Below are 6,000 nucleotides of genomic sequence, written 5' to 3' on the forward strand. Positions count from 1 at the left end.
CTCTTCCTTGGGACATTGCTGTTAGGATTTCTGAAAATTTCCTTGGAACAAAAGGTGCAAACGTATATAAGTCCACAATTAAGAACACAAATCCATAAATAATGTCACTGAGTAAGATACCAAAATAAAATGTCACAATGTCAATAAAAGCTTGTCACTTGTTCAGAAACTTGACATCTCTGCCTGGGACTCCAACTCCCTGAGGTTGGTTTTGAGCAGGGCGCGCCTTTCCTCTGGAAGCCCACAATCATTTGTCCAGCTGTGTTTGAAGAATGCCGTCAGTAAAAGAAAACCTTTCTCCTTTCTCCTGCGTTTTACCAGCTTCATAGAGTCCCATCGATCATGCTGACCACAGAGCTCTGCCCCTCTAAGGTGATATTTTGTTGAGATTTGGGAGCAAACATGCTCAGGGCTGTCTGCCTATCCAATGTCCCATGATCCTGATCATCTGCCTGGAGGAAAGCAGGAATAAGTGCGTTTGTGGATCCATGGTTCCTATTTCTTCGGGGGCTTCAACCTTTGCTTTAGTTATTCTTTTTGTTTTGGGGGCCACATCCAGTGGTACTCAGGCCTTACTCCTTGCACTCAGGGATCATTCCTGATGGTGCTCAAGAGACCATAAAAGGTGCCAAGGACCAAAACTCGAGTTGGCTGCGTGCAAGGCAAGCATCCTACTCTCTGTATCATCTTGCTGGCCACCACGTTTTCCTTTTTACAAAGGAGTGAATTGGCCTGGTAGGTAGTTCGGTGTCTTAGAACAGCTACCTTGCAAGTCTTGCTCTGCTCCTTGAGCCTCACAGTGGCTTTCAGTGATCTCCAGTATTGTAAGTGATTTCTGGCTACATTGTAGCCAGGTATTAATAAGCACCATAAAGGACTGGACACTGCAACTGATGTGTGAGCACAGCAACCAGAAGTGTGACCCCTGTGAACACACATGCAGGCACTGAACTAAAGGGGTATGGCCCTTGGAGACAATCGTGGCTGAGCAAATGGCGCTGCCACCTGATGTGCCACTCGCTACAGCCCCCCACCCAAGTTCTGATGTGGCACCCGCTACAGTAACCCCCCAGTTTTGATGTGTCAACCACTACAGTCCCCCCTAAGTTCCTAAGTTAGCAGCCAGGCTGTGTATGTGAGCAACCTCCTGCGCACCCCTGCCCCCACACCCACCAACAACATCAAAAATGAAGGGGAGGGTAGAAGGGGAAGGGGAAAGGAAAAAATATATAGTCAATGTTTTAGTAAATGCACATATGTATGCTTTAAATCTCACTTGAAAATACCCCCAAATAAGGAAGAACAGAATCAGTCTAGGGTTAAACTAATAAAAACTGCATCTATGAAAACAAACAAAAGGAAAAACAGAGTGACCCACATGATAATAAGCAAGTTAAACAACAACCACGAAAACACAATAAGGACAATGAGTTGTTAAGGAGGAGTGGGGAAAGGGAGGCATCCTTGGCTCGTGGGTGGAGGGTCATCCACACCGGTGATGGGTTTCTAATCAGAATGTTGAAAACCTGCAACTCAGTCATCAACAGCTTTAAAAATGATGAATAAATTTTAAAAATGTTTAAAAAGAAATATCAATTTGATTTTTTGCTGATGAATGCAAATATGTTAATAACGAGAATCAGGATGTAGTGACTTAAGACATGTGCGTCCCTTTGCACCATGCAACTCCAACGACAGTGGCAGCCAAGCTACCACGCCAGGCAGTGGCTTTGTAGGACTGTTGGCCTTTCCAGACTGGCACTTGCTCTCTGGATTTTCTTGCATTTCTGCTGTCACATCTCGAGCCACCACCAGGCTCTTGAGAGATCCATTGCCAACCAGAACCAGGGTGTGCAAATGACATGTCTAATCTTTGAGGGTTGTGGGGAGGCAGTGGGAACTGAAGAATCCATGGAGACACTGAGTGGCATGTCCTTAATCAATCCAGACTCTCAGTTTTACCAGATGCAAAACAGAGTCAAGGGCCAGGGACAGGACTCCAGAGGTAGAGCTTCTGCTCTACCTGGTCTGGGGATAGATCCTGGCACTATGTGGTCCTGAGCAACTTCAGGTGTAGACCCTGGCCCTCAAGCAGTACCAACACAAAACTGACTTGGGGCTGGAGAGATTGTACGGGGTTAAGGCACTTGCCTTGTATGTAGTCAGTTCTGGTTTGATCTCTGACATCCCATATGTCTCCCAAGTACTGTCAGAATTGTTTCTTGAGCACAGAGCCAAGAGTTGAGGGCAGTGAGTGTGGCCCAATCCCTTCCCCTGCTCCCTCAAAAAGAAAAAACCAAAAAAATAGGGCATAGAATTTAATTCATGAGAGTGTCTTGGGGGCCAGAGCGATAGTACAGCAGGTTGGATGTTTGCCTTGCCCATGGCAGACCTGGGTTTGGTTCATGGCATTACAAATGGTCCCCCAAGCACCACCAGGGAACTTCCTGAGTACAGTCAGGAGTAGCTCCTGAGCATATTGGATGTGGCCCCAAAACCAAACCAAACAAAAACCAAAAAAGAGTGTTTTATAATATAGGCAATCGAAGTTACCCAGTGTATATGTCAAATACACTGGAGAGGGCAATAAATCTAAGACTGGTAATAATATTAGTGATAATGAGGAAATTAAATTACATTTATTTAGGACTTATTTTAGTAAACTCAATGAAGTAACTTAACACATACTTAATTTATTCCTTCTTATCCTGTGAGATATATTCTATTATTCCTGTATTCTACTCAAGAAAGCCAAGAAGTAAAAGTACCTAACACCCTTGAACACCGCTGAAAAGGATGGTGCTGGGATTTGAAAAAGATTGATACCAAGAGTAAAGCAAAATCCTGAAGAGCAGGAAGATTGATAATTTGAATTAAAATAAAAACAATAATACATTTGGGGACCAGAGAACAATGGGTAGGGCATTTGCCTTGAATGTGGCCAACCTTGTTTCAATTCCTTGCACCCTATATGGTCCCCTGAGTCTACCAGAAGGATCCCTGAACATAAAGGCAAGAGTAAGCCCCAAACACACTGATGGATGTGACTCAAAAACCAAATGAAACCAAAAAATCCCAACCCCCAAACTAACAAAATAAACCACCACCAACAACAATAATTTAAAGAAACCCAAAAGAAAACAAAAACGTGCCTTTTACTACATTAAAGTACTTTTGAAAGTAATTTTGTTTTAGTTTCTATTGCATTCATAAATATGTATGGCAAAGCTAATATGTAATTGAAAACTTCATGTTCTAGGGAGCTGCCCTCGAACATATCTTAAAATGATTTATTATAAAGTAAATAATATTTTCCTATAGGAGCTATTGTGTAATAAAGGGACTATTCTTGGCTTCAAATTTCACATCGAATAAATCAAACTGATGACGAATAATATATGGTCAAGGGGCAGAACCAAACAATAAAATACCCCCAAATCAAAGGAAATTTAAGCTCAAAAGAGCTGTGGAGACTACATAATAAATAGTTTTAAGGTTATTTTGAGACAGAAACTCCTTTCTTCAGCAATGTCTTAGTAATTCCAAATATAATACAGCATGAAAAGGAGCAATGCATTTGTACAAAGTGTGAATTACATATGCATATATGCTCTTGTTATGTGTATAATAGACACAGATTAATATAGTACATCATATAATTATTGTGCACTATATATAAGTACCATATGTCACTGTCACTGTCATCCCATTGCTCATCAATTTGCTCAGGAGACCATATGGGATGATGGGAATTGAACCCGGGTCGGCCACATGTAATGCAAATGCCCTACCCGCTGTGCTATTGCTCCAGCCCCAACCCTGTGCTATCTTAAACAATGAACACATCTAAATATATTAAAGGTTCTTTGCTCTGCTTTGTCATACTTTCATCCCTATCTTTCTAAGCCCGGGGGTGCCCCAGCCTGGGAACTGTGCACACAGTCTTTCCCTGTGTCCTTCATCCTACACACCAGATCCACTCTCTTGTCCACTTTACTGAGTCTTTGCTTTCTCATCTGAAAGGTGAAGACACAAAGATCATCTGGTTGCTGGAAAGATTAAAAATGATCTTTGTACAATAGAAATATAAGCATGAGGAACATTTGTAATTGTAAATGTTTAATAGCCTTTTAATAAAGCAAGAGAAACAAGTACAATTGTAAGAATATATCTAAACCTACTGCCTTCAATGTATTATTTTTTCAGTATATAATCAATATAAAAATCATCACTGAAATAGCTTACATACTTTTCTTCATGATAAGCTATTGAAATCCTCTGTGCAGTTAGCAACATGGCATATCTTAATTAGCTTCATTTCAAGTATTCTACAGTGTACTCACTATAGAGTATTCACTATAGAGTACTTGAAATGACTGCTACATAGGCCTATATCCCTCTGGGTGTACTGCCTGGATTATAGTACACATTAGGAAAAAGAAGTGTAATTGTCCCACAGTCTTACGTTAGTTTTGGGTGTACGACCTTGTGATTCACTGTTAGTATACATTGCCACCTGAAGTCTTACTAGCATCCACTGTCTCACATAGTTACAAATTTAGTTTTTTTCTTGGGGTCTGATCTGCTCTTAGCAAGTCTCACTGATGCGGCACATCCTGGGGACGTGGCTCAGTGGTAAAGCCTATGTTTTCCATGCAGGAGACTTGGGTTCAATCCTTGGCACCACAAAACAAACAAAAGGCGCCTTCAGTGATGCCATGGAATATTATTAACTAGCGTCACCACACTTTATGTTCCATCCCATGTCTTATTTGTTTTATAACTGGAAGTATGTACTAGTGTATACTTAGTTAATGCTCAATGTCATTCATCTTGTGCGTTGCAGTTGCTGTTACACTTCTCCTATGAACTCTGCCTCTTACTCTTACTTCAAGACCCAGCCAATGGGAGACCTTCTTAAGGCATCTGTCGTGATTCATTGTCTCTTACTCACACCCCAGTACCTGTCTCCGGTGTAGAGTTTTTTTTAAATAGACTTAAGCTCTGTAATCCACTTTTTTCTTTCTTATAACCCTGAGGTTATAATTCATTACTAGGCATGAAGGAAGAACAGTGGATAACATTTGAGTGACTAAGGGGAAAGAGGGATTACATGCATTCTCTTTTGACTTGATGGCAGGGTAGTTGGTTCTGGGCTATTTCTTTCTTTCTCTCTCTCTCTCTCGCTCTCTCTCCTTTTACAATTAAAAATTTAAATACTGAGAAAAATATTTTTAAATACTAGGTGGCTCAGTCAGCTTTCCCTTCCTCCTCTAACTGCCTCTCAAGGTCACTTCCCTAAGCCTTATTGCAGGAAAGCCATGATAAGAAAAACAAATGTCTTAATTAAACAGCGGGTCCGGAGAGAAATCATGAAATGTAAGCAAGATCACCTCCATACATGTATACCTTCCGTGCACACGGTACTTATGTATTAGAAAACTTCATGAAATACCAGAAGCTGCTCACTTTCCACTTCTCTTCGTCTATGAGTAAAGTTTGAGAAATGGTTCAGAAGATCAGAGTGGTCGGGAGAGCCGAGAGGTACTGTATTGTGAACATTTTCTCTGAGAGAAGGCCTTTCTGTCAGGGGAATTGGTGCCAGCCCAGGGAAGGGCAGTTTTAGGGCTGGCACTGCTGTGTCCTTCTCCTGAGTTCTCTTTACCACGAACCCTGTTCCCATGTGGTCCTTTTTCCACGTGGTTTCTGCCCCTGAGAGTAGAAGTTGAAGAGGGAATGAGAAGGGATACTGAGGCAACTTTGCCCAGGATTCATTTTTTATGTTTCACTGGAGCCACATGTCAAGTTTGGCGGATGCTGCTTCTCACGCCTCCATGTCTCCTGTAACTTTAAGACACTGCAGAGTTTCTGCATTTGATGTGTCTTAACTTTAACACAAAGCACACCAGGGCTGGTTAATGATCATGAACTGTCATGGCAGCCACTCTGCAAAGGTGACAGTGATGGATTGGCCTGCAGCTTGGATAGAGGTGGCTGGGT

Source organism: Sorex araneus, chromosome 2, assembly GCF_027595985.1.
Source record: "Sorex araneus isolate mSorAra2 chromosome 2, mSorAra2.pri, whole genome shotgun sequence".
NCBI classification, from domain to species: Eukaryota; Metazoa; Chordata; class Mammalia; order Eulipotyphla; family Soricidae; genus Sorex; species Sorex araneus.